Source organism: Staurois parvus, unplaced genomic scaffold (genome assembly GCF_062004578.1).
Source record: "Staurois parvus isolate SC_StPar_1 unplaced genomic scaffold, SC_StPar_1.0 ptg001051l, whole genome shotgun sequence".
NCBI lineage: Eukaryota > Metazoa > Chordata > Amphibia > Anura > Ranidae > Staurois > Staurois parvus.
The window spans coordinates 3,268,439-3,289,053 of NW_028318847.1; positions in this window are offsets into that span (position 1 = coordinate 3,268,439).

Below are 20,615 nucleotides of genomic sequence, written 5' to 3' on the forward strand. Positions count from 1 at the left end.
AGACTAAGCGTTCAAGGAGCTTGGAGGTGAGTGGCAGCAGGGAGATGGGTCTAAGGTTGTTGGGGTCCGCGGGATCCAGGGAGGGCTTTTTGAGGATGGGGGTGATATGTGCGTGCTTTAGGGGGGAGGGGAATACGCCAGTAGAGAGGGAGAGATTGAAGATGTGGGTGAGGGAGCGGATGAGGGAAGAGGGGGGTGACCGGAGGAGTTGAGAGGGGATAGGGTCCAGGGGGCAGGTAGTGAGGCGGGCTTTTGAGAGGACTTTGGCGACTTCCTCAGTAGTGACAGGGCTGAGGGAGTGCAGTGCGAGGGGGGTTATGGTGGGCGGGGCATTGGGAGAGGAGGGGGGCAGTGCGGTTGTGAGGGCAGAGGAGGGGGGAGATGAAGGGGTGACGGGGCGAGGAGGCTAGGTGGGGAGGTAGATTGCAAGTTGACGATGTCCTTACGGATAGCGTCAATCTTGTTGTGGAAATGGGTGGCTATCTCGTGGGCGGTGAGAGAGGTACTGAGTGGAGGAGGGGGGGGGAGAGCAGGGAGTTGAAGGTGGAGAAGAGTCGGCGGGGGCAGGAGGAGATTAGTACAACAGTGTGTAGAGAGCTTCATGGAATGGGTTTCAATAGCCAAGCAGCTGTATCCAAGCCTTACATCACCAAGTGCAATGCAAAGTGTCACATGCAGTGGTGTTAAGCACGCCGCCACTGGACTATAGAGCAGTGGAGTCCTGTTCTCTGGAGTGATGAATCACACTTCTCTGTCTGGCAATCTGAAGGACATGTCTTGGTTTGGCGGTTGCCAGGAGAATGGTACTTGCCTGACTACATTGTGCCCAGTGTAAAGTTTGGTGGAGGGGGGATTATGGTGTGGGATTGTTTTTCAGGGGTCGGGCTTGGCCCCCCTTTAGTTCCAGCGAAGGGAACTCTTAAGCCATCAGCATACAAAGACATTTTGGTATTTCAGAACTGTCAGACAGCAGAAGTCTTCGTCGGGTGTGGAGCACTTTTTTTTTTTGGGGGGGTCAGTGACTGACGATTATTTTGATTGATGTTGGATCTACTTCGGGGGACATTTGTTCTTTTGTATTATGGGGGTGGGATCTGAGGGCCCCAGATTCTGATAATCCCCTGCCCACAGACCCCCAAAACCAAAGCCCAGGGTTTTGGGGAAGAGGCCATTGCCCTCATCAACATGGGGACTTGATGCTTTGGGGGGAAAACTCCCCTGCCCTGAAGCACCCCCCCATGTATGGTTCAGGAGGGGGGGGGCACTCGCTCATCCCCGCCTTTCCTGACCTGCTGGGCTGCAGCTTCGGATAAGGGTCTGGTATGGATCTTGGGGGGGGATCCCACAAAGGTTTTTTTTTTTAATTTTGGTGTGGGGTTCCCTATAAAATGGTCTGGTTTGGATGGGGGGAACCCCACTCTTTATTTTTCTTTATTTTTCATTGCCAACATTCTTTTGTTTACATTTAGCTGTCAGTGGGAAAACCCACTGACAGTTGATGAGTAATCGGTTGTTAAGGGTGCTGCGGCCCTCTCCCTAACTAGCAGTTATTCTTCAAACAGAATTTGGATCAGTCGATATATTTTTGACCAATTCAAATTCAAATCGTTCTGAAAAATTGGAATTCATTAGAAAATGAACAAACAAAACTCAACGAATTCTGAAACTAAACTACAAAACAAAATTAGTAAGATAACAAATTTATCTAAAACAAAATGAATTTTTCCATTCTGCACATGTCTAATATTTATGTAAATGGTGTAAGTTTTGCAGTGGGACACACATCTCCTAAACTTGGCTTGTATGGGTAATGAACACAGAAATAGGTTTGACAGTTGATGACATTTTTATATATTTAGAACTGTCAGAATCCTGGCAACAAAGTTTCGTTATTTGATTTAGTTTTAACTTCCTAGAATACATAATTAGACGTCCATAACAACATTCCAGAAGAAAGATGCCTTTTCAGACATCCTAGGTTGACACTCTAGTTTTGAACTGGCACTAAAAGGTTAAAACCACATTGTACACACATATGCAAACCATGAGTACAGTTCCTCCAGCAGTTCCCTGAGAAAAGTACATGAAAATAAACACATTTTACAGGGGCGTCTAGTTGTATGATTACAGTCAGCTACTAATCAGGCAGCAGTCAGGAAGTTATTAAACAAGAATGCATAATGGAAATCTAGCATTATAAATCAAAAGAAGGTCATTATTTCTAAACTGCAGTAATTAGATGCTTTTTAGAAAAGAAGCCTTATATTTAACTTGGGATAGGGTTATGATACAAATAAGGAATGTTTGATTCAATTGTTTTCTTATGTTATTTAACCCTATTTATAAAACATTAGGAACAACTGTTCACTGTAAGGATCCTCATTAATCGCATTGAAATATTCCTATTCTACAGTGTATACACTAAAAAATGAACTTTCCTGCACTTTATTCTCTTTCAGGAGACAATAGGGGAGATTTACTATAACTGGAGCATGCACAAATCAGGTGTAGCTCTGCATAGAAACCTCCTGGTTGCAGGAAAGAAAATCAGATCTTCTATGGCTTGCCTTAGTCTCCTGCTTAGATTTAGTCTGATATAGAGATTGCATGTTTAAAATATTAATATGAATGCTCATTAGTTTATAAGGGGGAATGATAAATATTGGTGTTGTGTTTCAACTAAAACATGAAAGTAAAAGAATAATGTTGGACTTTTACATGATGGTTGCTGCATTGCAAGTTAAAGTGTTACTATGCCCACATCAGTAAAATCAATCTGCATATGCAACAAAGAAAAAAAGAAAATGCTTCTTATACTCGCTGTGGAACCTAAGGGTTTAATCATCTGCATTGTGTAAAAAGCCTGTTTCATCCCATCTTTTCTGCTTCTCCCCTTCTTCTACTGTCCCCAATCCATCTGCTGATAGAACAGAGCCTTAGGGGCAAGCTACACATGCTCGGTTTGGTGTGTATTGCTAGAGTTTTTTTTTCTTGGGAGAGAGCATGTGAACAGCACAAGGCCAATCAGTGATGTCCAGACAGAGGGTCAGGGATCCTGCAGCCTCATAGGACAGTCAGAGAAGAATGAAAACTACTCTTACTAGCTTTAACCAGTGCTCTGCTGGACACTGATAGAAGACGCAAGACTGCTATATACTGCTGAAAAAGGTATTTAGCAGTTTACGTATATTTTCTAAAATAATTGCATTTCCATGTTCTGTGTACTGTGGGAGACCAGATATAGTGAATGCAGGGTCATAGGTTTAGTAACAAAAGGAATAGCCAGGAGTTCACACCTCCTCCACTTTCCCTTGGGAACATACACAATACACTGCCTGGCATAGAGGCATAGTTGCTAATAACCCAGAAAACTCATAAGACACCCAGTTTTGTGGGATCTCTCCTTGGTTTTTTGGTACTTAAAGCATGTTTTTCGAGTCTCTAGGAAATAATATGCAGCTACAGCCTGCACTGGCGAGAAGTATTGCCATCATGGGGAGATGGAAGTAGATAGAGCCAATGCAGAGTGGGCAGAGAGCCCAGGAACTCTAGGCTCAGCCTCACTTCTTATCTGCATGTGCCTGCAAAGCTGACAAGGATGACACAGTGAAAGGGTGAAGCAGAGGTGAAGTACACAGTGGCAGAATTGCTGTGCAGCAGGGGGCTGTGGCTGGCTGATAGGTGCAGTGGCAGGTGTGTTGGGAGGTAGGTATTTAAGAGTCAAGGGTGCAGGGGGGCGCAGCGGTAGGGATGCTGGGTGGTCGGGACAGACAATATCAGGGTGCAGATTGCCGGGGTACAGGATTCTTCATATGCTCAAATGCAAAAGCTGTCAAATTACAAGTCAACATCAAGACTTCCCAACTGAGAAACATCTAATAGAGTGTAGACTCCTGGACCACATTGGCCACTAATCTAGGGTAAGTATAAGGGGTTTAATCATTTGAAATTATTTGAAATGGCTATTTGCCCTTAGGCCCCCTTCAGACCTATATGTTACGGCAATGTGCACTTTTTTATCAAATATTACCACAATGCACAGTAACACATGACATTTGCACGTTGTGAACATATATTTTCATCTCAAACCCCAAAATGAAAAACGATTAGTTATGGGCTCAACCGGATTGAAGGGGACACAAATAGTTTCTTGAATGCCAGGAGTTTTCATCCCCGCCCCCTAATCCAGGGTATTCCAACAGGTCAATATTTAAGAGCACAAAGAAATTGTACTGACCCACTGGATTTTGAGGAGGAGGCATCCAAATTACATGAAAGAATTTTGCAATGTGGATATAACAAGAAGTAAGTTACCAAAACACACCATAGAGCAAAGGAATCTAATCAAGAGGAGTTGATTTTCAGGCAAAAAGAGGGAAGTTTAAAGTCGTAGGAAGTGACCAGACATAGTGTACAGTATACAGAACTCTCAGGGGAGGTAAAGAACATTTGTGCCAAACATTGCCACTTGCTAAAGGAGGATCTCAGCTGAAAAGTATGTGATGGAGTATCCTAATCTAATTTATAGAAGAGAAAAATCATTATGGGCATTGTTGGTCCACGGTGACATTAATTATTGGTCCCCCCCAGATTATGCACGTAAGCTAATATCTATAGGTGTGGGGCATGTGATGTTTGTCCTTTTATGGCAGAGGGAGCTACAGTAGTTTGCCAACAGAAAGGACCCTCAGATGCAGACAGAGAGCCAATTGCAATACCATGGGTGTGGTGTATGTCATATTCTGTGGTTGTGGGTCCTTCTACATCAGCAAGACTATACAAAAAATTTGGAAAAGATTTCAGGATCATTTACATTTCGACGTATCATCTCAAGTTTCCATTGGCCAGGCATGTATGTTTGAAACACAACAGCGATCCCTGGTTTTTGAAGAGTTGGGTACTCAAGATTGTCCCCAATAACACTAGAGGGGGAGGATGTCTATAAGACTGTACTCCAACGTGAAGCCAGGTGGATCTGGGAACTTGATGCTACCAGACCCCCTGGCCTCAACAAAAGTCTGAGTTTTGTCCCCTTCTTGAAAAAAATAAGATGAAAAAAATAAGAAGACAAATCAGGCTAATTCACCTGTTCCATCTCTGAATAAGCCTGAAGTAGACTAGTATATGGACAAGTAAAGGCATAGATGTTAGGTCTGCTCCCGAAATTCCTCCTTTTCCTCTTATTTTTTTTTTGTTTTCTCTATTTTCTTTATTATGTGGTTGTCCACGGAATTTTTACCATGGCTAGTTTTGATACATAGGATATATAAATTAAGATTTGGATATAAATGCTTATTTCGGCCAGTACATTCTATTTAGAATTTTTTTTACATATTAGTTCGTTAGTTTTTAATTTTATTGCTTGGCATGCTTTGAATTGTGAGCCTTGTGAGTGAATGAAGAATCTACCAGTAATTATGTCCCACATTCTGTATCTTGAGGCAGGTTCTGGATTGATAATAATATTGTTCTTTCATTTAAAACAGAAAAAGTTGGGGTTTTTTTCTTGTTTCTCCACAAGATGATGCTGTGCCTTCCCATTCTGATATTGGGACCTTTTTCTTTCAGCCTATTATAGAACATCCTGTTTGATGGATGAGGAATGTACTTTTATAACCGCCCATGATGTCAGACGGACTGCGCATGCATATGACGTCAGTGCGCACGTTATGTGTGATGTCACGATGCAGTGCGCATGCACCATGGGGACAAGGTTGCCATTTTTAAGGCCAATTTCAAAAGCATGTCAAACAAACACAGCATACCTCTGATGCAGCTAGGAGATCGGGCAACACTGGTCAGGCTGGTGTTCGTTCTATAACCTCTTGCTGTGCTGACCTCCAGTTGGTTGCAAAGATTTTATCCCTTGGTGACTGCAAGGATATGATAAGTATATGGCCATATATTTATATTTGGGCTGTCTTCCATCTCTTTGAATGATTTTCACAATTCCCAAAGGATTTCTTGAGTGCTTGCATGTACATATTCTGTTTATGGATATTACCTTCCAGTCCACCTTGCTCTTTATATTACATTGGGAATGAACTCTACAGTTATCCTTGCATATGTGGCATCCCTTGATAAGTGTGTGTGTTAAGGGGGGTTTAAGGACTCTTCTATATTGATCCTTCTCTGGACAGTGTCCCTTAGGTGGGCATAAGAGGGAGGTATTCCTGTTTTTCCTCCTCTGGATAATACCTGCTCTCATGTGGACATTGTTGTTCAAATGTTGATGTTTAACCTAACATCTGTGGAGATACTAGGATATACTTCTATCGTGTAAGGAGGTCCAATTACAACATATGCTTTACAAGTTATGGTCATGTTCCTCCTCTGGACTACATGCTTTATTGGAAACAGAGCTCTTCCCACTATATGTTTCCAATGAAAATATATTGCCTGGAGGGTATCTGTCAGTTGTTTTTGGAGAAAAGCCGGGCACATATATCGAATGAGACACTAAGTTTTAGTTCTAAGGATGGATTCCAGGAATTATACTAAATCTTAGTTATAATGTATATGCAAATGTTTATGATTGAGTAATAAATTTAGCACCGAGGCATCCATACAAGAAATATTTGATGTTTATGGTGGTGTTTTAACCTTTTTATTATGTCTGTTTATATTTTTGTATGTTTGTATAATTAAAGGCGTTGTTTGTATGTTCTGGCCAAGCGTTTATGTCTGAAAGAGATACAATGATTAACAAAACCCACTTCAATCCGGTTGAGCCCATAACTAATTGTTTTTCATTTTTGGGTTTAAGATATAATTTTGATTAGGGGATCCCAGATTATTTTCCTTTTGGGGGACCTTGAGGTTGCCAATGTGTTGTGACATTTATTTACAGTGGCAACCCAATGCTCAGGTGAAGTAGGTGCCAACTGTGTCAGAAAGATGTATGCACAGCCTCTGACCTCTTGCTAAATGTCACGGCTGCGCGCTCATCTGTGTGTAACGCTTTGGTACCAATGAAAATTTAATAGTTCAGCACAATTTAGTTAAATTGCTGTGTGGTCAGTCATCAGTTCCTGTGACTTCATCTCCTGACTCTGTTGTATCCATATTTCCCGCTGCTGTAGTCTGCAATTTGACAAAGAGACAAAACATATAATCAAGAAATCCAATTTATAGTTTTATTTCACAAGAAAAGCCAGAAATATTGTACTGCCTCCATGGACAGTGGGTAAGCATTTTCAGTAGGAGTCAGCAGCCAGGTGTTAATCAAGAAATCCAAGTTAGATTAGATGATTTGTAGCTCTTTCCCTGATGAAGGTTGTGTCCCCTGATTCCAGATGACAATGACCCTTCTGGGAATGCCACACCCTCGGACACACCAAGACTAAAGAAAGATGTTTTAAAGGAGTAGTAGGGCCAAAGCTCTTTTTTCCTTACTTCTCCTATTAATTACAGGAGTGCACTTGGTTCTGCACTTCTATGACCTGTTTCAGCCTACAGAGGTCTAAAGCCGCTGTCCAGGCTCTGGAAAGATCCGAATGTTATGTTGGGAACCACCCAAATCCCTGACCGCAAACTGGCCCAGCCTCTCAGCATGCTGTTGAGGGACTGCCCCAGCTGCTTCCGTCCCACTGCACAGTCCGCTGCGCCAGTAAGCAATGGAGTGGAAGAGCAGAGAAGAAAGGATTAGTAAGTGTTCCTATTCAAACAATCAATAAGACAATAAAGCTACTCTGAGAGATATGACTTAACACCTGTAGCATTCTGACTACCAGTAATTAAAAAAATTGTATTTCATTTACGCAGCAAAAGTATATAAAGACAGTCCTAACTTGCTATAACACTCCCTGATTAGTCACACTGGCCAGTGTTTGATGAAAAAAAAATCTTGTTCTTCAAAGTTGGGGCAGACAACAGTTTAATTTGTAAAATGTTAATTTTTTGCCAGACCCACGGCCCCCTCTATTGGGTCTCCAGACATGTGCTCTGATTCAGTAAAAGTGAAGTTCAAATCAGACAAGGATAGAAGTTGCTGTGATTTATTTCTTTCAATCCTGCCACGACAATCCTTCTTTTCCTTCTTTACAAGAGGTGGGGGTGCTCTCTGCTCTCTAGTACAGTCTGATCACACCAGGCTTCCAAATAACACCTCACACTCTCCCAGGGAAAAAGTTCAAAGTTTCTGAGGCATGGTCCTTGACAATGAGCAGCCTCTTTGCTTTTCTAAGATCTCAAACAATTGTGGTCAGCTATTGCAAAGTTATGTTCAGCCAGCGCAGAGTCTTTTTTGCACACTTTTAGTCCGCTCTTCTTCTTCTAGTAGCCTACTCACACACAATTTCCTCGCTTTTTTGCATCAGCCAGTCACCATCCTCCAGGATCGATCCAGACCCAGCCAAGATGGCTGCCCCCTGCACAGGAGACACTCTGTAGATGGGCTTTCCCAAGTGGTCTCCTTAAAGATAGCTCCTGCACTTGTGCATTAATGAATCTTCAGTTTAAAGGATAAGTTCACCTTTTGTACCTCATACCGGCAGACAGTTAATGAACTGCAGAAAGAATAAAAAAACACTCACCAGTGCCCTCACAGTTTATTGGGAACTACAAGCCATCTGCTGCAATGGCAGATGGCACTTGTAGTTCTTTCACAGGAAACTGTGAATGAGTGAAGTGGCTGTGTGGGTGTAGAGAGGGTTCTAGCAGAGGATCTTGCTGTCACAATGAGGAATCTGGTGGAGGGGCCTGCAGGCAGGTGTATTTTTGTAACATGTTTCACATTACACCCTAAATACATACTAAATTGCCAAAAGTATTGGGATGCCTGCCTTTACACACACATGAACTTTAAAGGCATCCCAGTTTTAGCCCGTAGGGTTCAATATTGAGTTGGCCCACTCTTCTGGGAAGGCTGTCCACAAGATTTAGGAGTGTGTCTATGGGCATGTTTGACCATTCTTCCAGAAACGCATTTGTGAGGTCAGGCACTGATGTCGGACCAGAAGGCCTGGCTCTCAGTCCCCGCTCGAATTCATCCCAAAGGTGTTCTATCGGGTTGAGGTCAGGACTCTGTGCAGGCCAGTCAAGTCCCTCCACCCCAGACTTGCTCATCCATGTCTTTATTGACCTTGCTTTGTGCTCCGGTGCGCAGTCATGTTGGAACAGGAAGGGGCCAACCCCAAACTGTTCCCACAAAGGTGGGACCATTAAATTGTCCAAAATGTTTTAGTATGCTGATACCCTAAGAGTTCCCTTTACTGGAACTAAGGGGCAAGCCCAACCCCTGAAAAACAACCCCACACCATAATTCCCTTCCACCAAACTTTACACTTGCAGTCAGGCAAGTATTGTTCTCCTAGCAACCACCAAAACCAAACACATCCATCAGATTGCCAGACAGAGAAGTTTGAATTGTCACTCCAGAGAACATGTCTGCACTTCTCTAGAGTCCAGTGGTGGCGTGCTTTACACCACTGCATCCTACACTTTGCATTGCACTTGGTGATGTAAGGCTTGGATGCAGCTGCTCGGCCATGAAACCCATTCCATGAAGCTCTCTATGCACTGTTGTTGTGCTAATCTGAAAGCCACATGAAGTTTGGAGGTCTTTAGCTATTAACTCTGCAGACAGTTCATGACTTCTGCACACTGTGCGCTTCAGCATGCGCTGACCCCGCTCTGTCATTTTACATGGCTCACCACTTCGTGGCAGAGTTGCTGCTGCTCCCAGTTGCTTCCACTTTGTTATAATACCACTAAAAGTTGACCACGGAATATTTATTAGCACAGAAATTTCAAAGATGGACTTATTGCACAGGTGGCAACCTATCACAGTACCAAGCTTGAATTCACTGAGCTCCTGAGAGCGACCCATTCTTTCAAAAATGTTTGTAGAAGCAGTCTGAATGCCTAGATGCTTGATTTTATACACCTGTGGCCATGGAGGTGATTGGAACAGATGAATCCAATGATTTAGAGGGGTGTTTCAATACTTTTGGCAATATAGTGCAGGTGTAACATGTAACATGTTACAAAGGTGAATTTATCCTTTAACCCTGTCCACACTGCAGAAGGATAATACAGCAGCAACAAGGAAGATGTTCCACAGCAGTTATCAGCTAGTTCAGGGTACACTAGCTAAAGAGAACAAAAATGAAAATATGAATGAAAAAAGAACACTCCCTCCCCGAAGAAAAGGAGGGGAGTACAGCTGACATGCAACTGTTGTTGTAAGACACACAGAAAGGTACACCAATCAGCAATAACTTTATGACCACCCAACTCAGTCCCTATTGCCACCAAAACAGCCCTGATCCGTTGAGCTATGGACACCACTAGACCTCTGAAGGTATGCTGTGGAATATGGCACCAAGTTGTCTATAGCAGATCCTTTTAAGCTCTGTAAGTTTTGAGGTGGGGCCTCCATGGATCAGACTTGTTTTTCCAGCACATCCCACAGATGCATGATTTGATTAAGATCTGGAGCCAAGTCAACACCTGGAGCACCTTATTGTGTTCTTCAAACTATTCTTGAGCTATTTTTGCAACAGGGCAGGGCTCATTATTATTGCCATCAGGGAATACCGCTTCAATGAAGAGGTGCACTTGGTCAGCAACAATGTTTAGGTAGGGGGTACATGTTAAGTAGGGATGGGTTTGATGTTCGAGTCCAACATAAGTTTGACTTGAACATTGGCCGCCTGTGCATTCGCCGAACACACAAATGGTAAGGCCGCTCGGCAGGCTGTTCACCCACTGAATGCCCCACAATGCGCTCTCACAATGCATTGTTGGCCATAATTGGCCAAAGCAATGCACCTGACCACAGATCAGGTGCAATGCTTTGACCATTCACAGCACAATTGGGCAGAGCTAGTGGTGATATCGGTGGAGATGTAATTGCTATCTCAGCCCATTTGTTTACATCTGACCTGCAAATGTGAGACGAGATTGCGGTGAGTGCTCGACAGGTGCAGACAGGTCTGCAGACGTTTGGGTTTTTTTAATTTCGACATGTCAGCCTCGAATTTACAAGTTTGAGTCCCATTGACTTGCATTGGTTTCAAAGTTCACAGCTGAACGTTCATTAGGTTTGAATGTTCGACCGCGAACCGAACACAAGGGTGTTCGACCCATCACTAATGTCAAATAACATCCACATAAATGGCAAGACACAAGGTTTCCCAGCAGAACCTTGCCCAAAGGATCACACTGCATCTGCAAGTTTACTTTTTTTTCCATAGTGCCATCTCCTCCCCAGGTAAGCAATGCATATGCACTTGTCCAGCAACATGATGTAAAAGAAAACATGATTCATCAGACCAGGCCACCTTTTTCCATTGCTCCATGGTCCAGTTCTCATGCTCACTTGCCTACTGTAGGTGTTGTTGGCTGTGGACATGGGTCAGCCTGGTCACCCTGACCAATCTGCAGGTACACAGCCCCATAAATATAAACTGTGATGCCCATTTATTCTGCATTCAACACATTAACTCCAGGGACAATATGTTTACTTGCTACCTAATATATCCCATTGATCCGTCCATCCTCCATTCATTTAATTGCTGGAAGGTATAGTACAGCTTGGACTCTTCATCAGGAAGGGGATGAAAAAGTGCAGGACCTGCAATCTATTTTGCTGAACTGGTTCACAACTCATGGATTGTGGTGGGGGGGGAGGGGGCTCTGGCCTTTTCACAATGCAGGCTACTGATTGGTATCATTGAGATGCTCACCCCAATATATGGTGCATATTTATTTGTTTACTCATCCATGACTTACCCAGAAAGCTCGTAAATTTACCATGGCTTATATGCTGCAAACTCATTTACGAGTCGTACAAACAGCCTGCAAATCTAATCCAGACTGATTTATTCATCACTAGTGGTTACCCTTGCTCAGTTTAGAAAAATACATTTGATTCTATTTACTGATCATAGAAAACCTTCCTAAAGACGTGCTTTTGTTTAGTTGGAAACTCATGAAATTTGCTCCATAAATTATAAGCATAAAATGACACTGTTGAGCTTTAACTAAGCTGCTGCCAGTGTTTCTAAGCAAAACAAATAATTAGTTACATGAGAACAAAATACACATCAGATTAAACACATTGTTGTTAGATGGTAACTATTAGCAGAAGATACAAAAACTCCCAGAGTAAAACTAAGATTAGAAATAATTATTACAATGCCAACTAGAGAGTTGATGTAATGCACACATAGACATTTAAATCCTGCTTTCCCAAAATGTTTGGCAAGATACACCATGAAGCTTGCAAAACCACTTAAGGACCAGGCCTATTCTGACACTTTTTGTTTACAAGTAAAAAGCAGAATTTGTTTGCTATAAATTTACTTAGAACCTACAAATATTATATATATATTTTTTTTAGCAGAGGCCGCAGAGAATAAAATGGCAGTCGTTGCAATTTTTTATGTTACACAGTAATTGCGCAGCGGTTTTTCAAACACAATTTTTTGGGAAAAATACGCTTTAATGAATTAAAAAATAACACAATATATAAGCCAAGTTTTTGTAAAATATGAAAGAGGATGTAATGCTGCAGAAATATATACCGAACATGCCATGCTTTAAAATTGGGCACATTTGTGGAATGGCACCCAACTATGGTACTTAAAAATCTCCATAGCCAATGCTTTAAAACTTTTAACAGGTTACCAGTTTAGAGTTACAGAGGAGATCTAGTGCTAGAATTATTACTCTCACTATAACGTTCACAGTGATAGCTCACATGTGTGGTGTCAACACCGTTTACATATGTGGGCATGTCCTGCATATGCATTCACCACTGTGCACGAGCACAGGGGGACAGGGATGCTTTAAAAAAACATTATTCATATTTATTTTGTTACATTTTTTTTTTACACAAAAACAATACAGCATGATAGGTCCTTTTAATGGAGAGATCTGGGGTCAATAAGACCCCACATCTCTTCTCTACAATGGAAAGCATCAGTTCAAAGAAAGAAAAATTGATTCAATGCTTTAAAAATAAAAAAGGCCTTTTTTACATTGGCTGTGAACCGAAAGTGCTAATCTCTATGGTCAGCCGCCGCAACTGCCAGACCGGTTCCCCAAATTCCCAATGAGTGGCAGGGGAGGTGGGGGGGGGGGGGTTGACCCATCCTGCTGCTTCTGAAAGTGTTCAGCCGCTCAGATCACTTTTATTAGAACAGCAGTGGCTGAGGACAATTTTAATGCCGGGGTTATGTCATCTAGCTACAGCCATAACCCTGGCATACCACTATAAAATCAAGGCATATTTTCACAGTTAAGTGGTTGGCAAGTGGCTCATGACCAGCGATACAATTGTGGAGAACAGGAAATTTTGGTTTCAAAAGCAGGGAGTAACTTTACATTTATTTCCTATTATTCTGAAGGTGTTTGATACCACGGTAGGAGAACAGTGGTATCAAAGAATTGATTCCAAAAATATTATATCTCGCCATGCCCATTGCATTGCTTACATTATCTTTATTTGTTAAAGTGATTGTAAACCCTCACCTTGTAAAACAACTAATTCAGTTTAAAACAGAAATGAAAGGCAAAACATTTGTGTATACACATATAAAAACATTTGAAAAAAATCTTTTTTTTTCCTTTTTTTATAAGTGATCACATACTCTATTTTCTCAGCTGCATAAAAGCTAGGCGAGGGAAAACAGCAGTACACTGATCTTCCCAGTGAAAGGCTGTGCAGGGGGAGGGTTAAGCATATCAACACAAATCTGATCATTGGAGAGCACACTGAGTTCCCAGCTCAGCTAGAGAATTGACCATGCTGTGTTATCCTGCCTAGTGTGATCAGTTTTTAATAAGAAAGCAGAGGGACTGGCAGGAATGCCAAGGATTTCAGACAAAGCAGTGCAATAAGAACAGAATAATTTTTTGTATAAGTACATGGTACAACAGGCACACATCAAGAATATGAAATGTTGAGTTTACAGTAAAATGCTTAAATTCAAGGCTACAGTATGTTTTTTCACAATAATTAATTACTAATCAGTTCATATCTTCATTACATAGTTACATTGTTGGTAAGCAGAGGCAAACTGACAACTCATGGGGCCCCCGGGCAATAGGGGATCATGGGGCCCCTGTGTCCTTGCCCAAACTCACAAAAGGCTATGAAAAAGGTACCAGGGGGCTGAATAAGACACCTGTCTATCCAGATCAACCTATCCATATCACATCAGATATCTAATGTAACACACTGCACTGTTACTGTTTGCACCATATTGATTGACCACAAGATGGTGGTGTTTCACAGTCTAGCTATTACAGACTTGAGTATAGAAAGGATTTGTTGAACTTGTATGCTGAAGGCAGGACTGTTGTGCCCGGACAGGCTGAAAGCAGACTACATTTCCCAGAGGAGCTGGCAAAAGGGCAGGAGCCTATATAATCAAAAGCCTGGGAACTTCCTGGAGGGGAGGGGAGATACTGTGTGAGAGTGCATACGTGTGCTGGACACTGGCATGGTCGTTCCCGAGCTGCCCACATCCTCCACCAAATGTAATATGGGGTAGCTTGGGAACGACTGCCAGCCAGTTTGGTACAAGCAAAACAGTTCATTTATTTGGTTCATGAAAAAAAAAAAGGCAGCTTACTTCAGCAAAAGTCTATAAACAGTCCCAAAAGCTGGTTTCAGAAACTAAATCATAAGCTCACCACAATCTTCGGTCCCATACAGGGGTTAGGCTCCACCATACAAGGGTGACAGGCAGGCCACATTGGGAGATCAACAGCCTGTGTCTCAGTTTGTCCGAGAGCTTCCACTTACCTCACAGCCTGTGAGTCTCTCTCTCTCTCTCTCCACTTCCTTGACACACCAGCCAATTTCCCTCTGCTGCCATTTAAGCCTCCCTCACCTGGGATTTGACCCCCTTGGGACCAAAGTCCTGGTAGTCTCTGCAAGGGTCTCCCTTAAAGAGACCACACGGCAAATTTCGGGGAAATGTATCTGCCATGCAGAACAAACTCCCGGTGTCCTGTACAATATATGTATCCTGAAGTGATACTAAAGGGGACATTATTATGTACATATCCATCTTTGGAGTTAAACCCTATTGCCAGACATTGAGAACCCAAAAGTAATTTAGCCCAAATTCTTGCTTGTTTCAGCTCATTTTTGACAACGATATCTCAGCATGAGATTGGCTTTAAACTCTGTTCCTGTAGAACACTTTAGAACAAACCCAAAATGTCCTACAGCAGAGGTGTAACACTGGCAGCCCTCCAGCTGTTGCCATACTACAAGTCCCATGAGGCATTGCAAGATTGACGGTTACAAGCATGATTCCCAAAGGCTAAGGCATGATGGGACTTGTAGTTTTGCAACAGCTGGAGGGTCACCAGTTTGAACACCCCTGCTGTAGGACATTTTGGGTTTGTTCTAAAGTGGTACTGTGTTTGATCATTTTGCTGAGCCTTTCAGAGTGTCTAACTTTTGTACACGCTTACAGTTATCTCTTTTGTGCTTGTACTCTGATCTCAATACATTCAGAATCTTGGTTCACCTTAAACGGTGTGATTACTTTGTGTTTCAGGTCCAGAGGATTATCCTGGTCAAAAGTGTTATGGTGGTGTCAGCAGGGGCTGAGCTTCCAAATCAAGCTCAGGGAACCCAAAAATACTCAGCGGCTCTTATAGGGGTTGCGCTCCACTAATATACAGGACAAGAATGACACCAGTGGAAAGTAATTAAAATTTGTATTGACAAAAAATGGTTATGGTTTAGAGGTGTGATTAACCTAGGCTTTGTGTAGGCATGATGATGGCAGTAGCTTAGTTACATGTAGTAACAAAATAGCCTTGAGGAGGCTAATCATGTATATGTATTTTATGATTTTCTAAAAATAACTGTTTTTTTTTAAATGTGAATAAGCTATTTGACATTTTAGAGAATGATGTTCCATTTGAATTAGAACCTTAAAAATCCCAATAACCCAAGCGTTTTTGTCTATATACTTTGCCTATATTAACAGATGATATTATGTTTGTTCCCGTGGGCTGCTGTCCAGATTATTAGTAACTGATTAAGATGCAACATGACATCATTATGAAAACACATGATTTGGTATGTTATGAGTCCTATGAGTACTGAGTATCTAAGAAACTAAATACTGGTTTTCTTGTCCCACATATAAAAGATGACACATGCATCATCCCAGGTCATTTCCATTTCAATTTTAAATTGTACATCATGAAATAGCGAACATTGCAAAATACCACATCTTCGAGGGTACTGAGACAATTAATGTAACACTCATTTCTGATCCTCTTCTATAAATTTTAAATTGCTTGGCCGAGTCTGGCTTCAACACTTTCTGAGTCACTGACTGGAAACAAGAATACAGATTAGAATGTCAGGGTGAAGATTTCCTGATCTGCATACTTGATCTAGGTAAGTACCAGGCAACTAGCATTTTACAGAAGTAGAGTTAAAGTGTTACTAAACCCAGGACCCTGCATCCACTATATCTAGTCTCCCACAGTACACAGAACATGGAAATGCAATTATTTTAGTAAATATAAACTGCTAAATACCTTTTCTCATCAGAAGTTAGAGCAGTCTTGTGGCGTCTATCAGTGTCCAGCCCAGCACTAGCTAAAGCTTGTAGGAGTTTTCTTTCTGCTCTAGGAGGATGCAAAACCCCTGACCTTTGACCAGTGCTGATTGGCCCTGTGCTGATCACATGCACTCTCCCAAGAAAAAAAACCCTCACTAGCAATACACACCAAACTGAGCATGTGCAAAATGCCTACAGTTCAGTCTGTCTTATCAAGAGATAAGAGGTGGTCACTTGAAAAAAAGGAGGAACAGAGAAAAAAGGATCAAACAGCCTTTTTACACAGTGCAGAGGATTAACCCCTTAGGCCCACAGTGACTATAACAAGCATGCTTTACTGCATATACAGACTAATTTTACTGTTGTGGGTTTAGTAACACATTAAGCAATGGCAGCCCGCCTTTTCTTACAGGTTTCCTTTAAGCTGTTTGTCATTTGTATGTTAGTCATTTCTATATTCATCTTTCTTCCATTATTGTTAGTGCTATTATGTGGGAATAATCATATCAAAACACATTTAGTAAGCAAGCATCTGTTTCCCTTTAGAATTGGCAATATAGCCATCTGTGAGAACATTAAACAGTACAGCTCAGTGTGCTAATAATTTTGTGGTGTCTAAAGCAACACATTGACATGTCCTCCTGCATACATATTGAATAACCTACTTACAGGGATTATGTCACACATCATGTTACACAGCTGTAAGGGAAGATCTGAATGTACCAATACTAGCCAATAATATTTGCAGTGCAGAATTTGGCCTAAATTTAGTTTTGCTGGGCTGTAATCAGCATGAACTCTAAATAATAGTTCAGCTTTTCTCAGGTTTTCCCTTAAAGCAGAACTCTGGGCAGAATTTTTTGTTATATATAATGTATATATACTTGCTTCCATATTTTTAAATAATTTTTTGGTGGTATAGTGCACAGTCCACTTGCTAGTTAGAAATCCAGCCCTGTGTGTGCTTCCCCTTATATCCTGTTCATAAGACCAGTGGCTGCTGTGTCCTCTATACCCCTGGGCACCAGTCTTGTGCACTCCCCTCTGTAGTTCTCAGTAAGCAAGCAGTGACGTGATTACATCACTGAACTGGGTGGATATGACTGAGTCTCAGACTCCCGGTCTGATCTGCCCACTGTGGAGCATTGATTGACAGGCCAGGAGTCTGATCCATCTCATTCATGCTCCCCACAGCCCAACCCACAGTGCCACCCATTCAGAGTGTAGTTATTAGTAATGTGAGCAGTGATATGAATGGGCAGAACTATGGGTTGGGCTGTGGACATGAATGAGATGGGTCAGACTTCTGGCCTGTCAATCTATGCTGCACAGTGGGCAGATCAGAAAGGGAGTCTGAGATGTAATTACATCCCTGCAGAGGGTGGATCCCAGAGTCTCAGACTCCTGGTCTGATCCACCCACTGTGAAGCATAAGCAAACCAGGAGTCTGATCCATTCCACGCCCACAGTCCCGTCCACATTGCCTCCCATTCAGACTCCAAATCCTAGGGCATGATGGGCTTTGTAATCCTAAGAGGCAATACCAAACAATAACAGGATGTGATGTCGCTGCTTCAAGATACCTCCTGCAGGAGCCAGGGGATAGAGGAATATTCTGTGACAAGAGATGAAGTCAGAGCTTTCAAAAACTGAGTTTTATACAAAGTGGGCGTTAGTGGGGTTGCTTATCAAATTGCAAAGGACAAATCTTCAGTTTTTATCACCATCCCAAAGTTCTCCTTTAAGCTATAGCCGGCCATAGATGAATGATTCGATCCATCTATGGACAGGCTAATTGTACCCAAGTCGATCCATGGATCGACTTGGGTACAACCAGCATGTCAGATTTTCAGCAATAGCTATAGCCACTAGCAATACTCATTGTGTTTTCCCAGCAGGGACAGCTACCTGGGCGCCTTCTTCCTGTTGGGAGAACATAACAGCCTATCGGAAAGGATTCCCCCATGACTGGCCGTGTTGATGGGGGAATAAAGCAATTTTCTTTCCTGCAACCTGTGCTTGCAGGAAAGAAAATCACATCATCTATGGGCTGCCTAAGTGTTATTTTTTGCTTCTGCCTGCTGTTGGGGAGTGTTCCTTACAATAGTGTAAGAGAATCCAAAAACCTGTGTTGTTTTGTGACAGACTTAATTGGGGCAGGAGCTTTTGGAGGGGACTATGGGCTAGCTTTCTACCCACTGATTATGGCCCATGGAAGAGACTGGGGATTTTGTCTGCTTCTCCCAGTCAGAGCATGGAGGCGAGCTGGGTCCTGAAACCGCTTGACTGGCCGGAAGTATCTCTGGAAATCCCCAGAATAGGGGTGCGTCTGCGGGAATACTGTGTCAGACAGGTTATGCAAATGCAACTTTACCAGACAAGGATATGGATCCCTTCTTGGGCATATTTATTATTTTACTCCCAGCTGGTCCTCTAGAGCTACATAATGCAGCATTTACCCATTTTGCCTCGGGTACTACCAACTTTATTTTATTAACTTTTTTATTATTTTCACCAAAGATGTGCCACTTGTTAACCTAGATCCAAGCTGGATCTGTGGTGGGACATTTAGAAATGAGTGGTGTAATGTACTTTATGTATCCAGGGCAGTGGACGATTCTGGGCATCCTGGTGGGCACACACTGGCAAATCAAGGCTTATTGTGGACATTTTGTACAGCACAGACAAGGGAGGCAGGGTGGGAAATTCCTGTGACTTGTCAAGGTGCCTAGCTAGTTTTTTAAAAATGTTTTTACTGGTTGTACATCTTATCTATGATAGTATCCTCAAGAGGGGCATGTTCTCTTGGGGGTAAAATGTATGTGTCTAGGTTTTAATAAACAGTTATTCCTTTGGTTTTACCTCAACATCTTGTCTGTGTATCATGCTTTGAGTAAAGGGCTGGTATTAGCTATCGGTCTGTTGGAGGGGTTTGGAGGGCAGGAGGCACAATTTGGCGGAAGCACCCAGTCCAGGTGCCAGGTGGTCTGTTGCATGAATATTTATGTCTCCTTGGCCAGCCACTAGGAGGTTTATATAAATATTTGTTGTAACCTTGAAAAGCTCTTTCCTACCTCCTAAGCCTTACCTGGTGAGGAGGTGTGTGATGATATGTTTCAGAGGTGTGCTGCGCTTCAGAGAGGCCCAAGCCTGAGGCCTAAAGCTTTCTGCTATCCTGCTGTAGGGTATATCAAGGGGAAGTGGAATAGGAAGGTGACTACCTGCATTGGAGCACAAGGGGTTAGACCTCACTGTTGAAGTGTGTTCTGGAGAGCTGAGTAGAAGCTACTGCCAGTGAACATTTCAGAATGGATTGGTGGCTTCTCAAAGGGGAACGTGTGCTGCATTTGAAGTTGCTCCACAGTCAGAATAGTTCAGAGTGCCAGTCTGTCTTAAAAGTCCTTGTTCTGTGTTGATTGTGACTAGTGGCATGGAGTTTGCGGGGTTTTTTTCCTGATATCCTGTGCCCTAATAACTCTCTCCCTGGGTTTATTGTCTATAAACTTTCTTAACGTTACTGGCACCCAATTTCTTTCACCTCACAAAGAGTCAAGGATTCTGCTCTGAGGTGAAATGCTAGCCCAATGAGCCACCCTCAGGAGTCCCTAACCATTTTCAGGGGAGTTTGCAGGATAAAATAAAATTAAACGCAGGAGACTGAACTCCCCTGCAGCAGTGTGGTTTACCATTGTTCTCACTAACACCAAGAATGGGGCACAATCCCTTCCACTAACACCAACGATGGGGCACTATTCCCTCAACTGACACAAATGATGGGACACTATTCATTCAACTAACATCATTGGTGGGACACTATACCTGACACTGATACCAACAATGTGGCACTATTCCTCCCACTGATACTAATGATGGTGCACTAATATTTTCCCTAATTCCAGATGGGACATTGTTTACTCCCACAGATGACAGGACATTTTTTACACCAGCCAAAGTCCGGCCCCCCTAAAGTCTGAAGCACAGTAAACTGGCCCTTTGTTTAGAAAGTTTGGAGACCTCTGTCTTAGATCTACAGTAGCAAGTCTATTCTGATAAAGATATAGAAACATT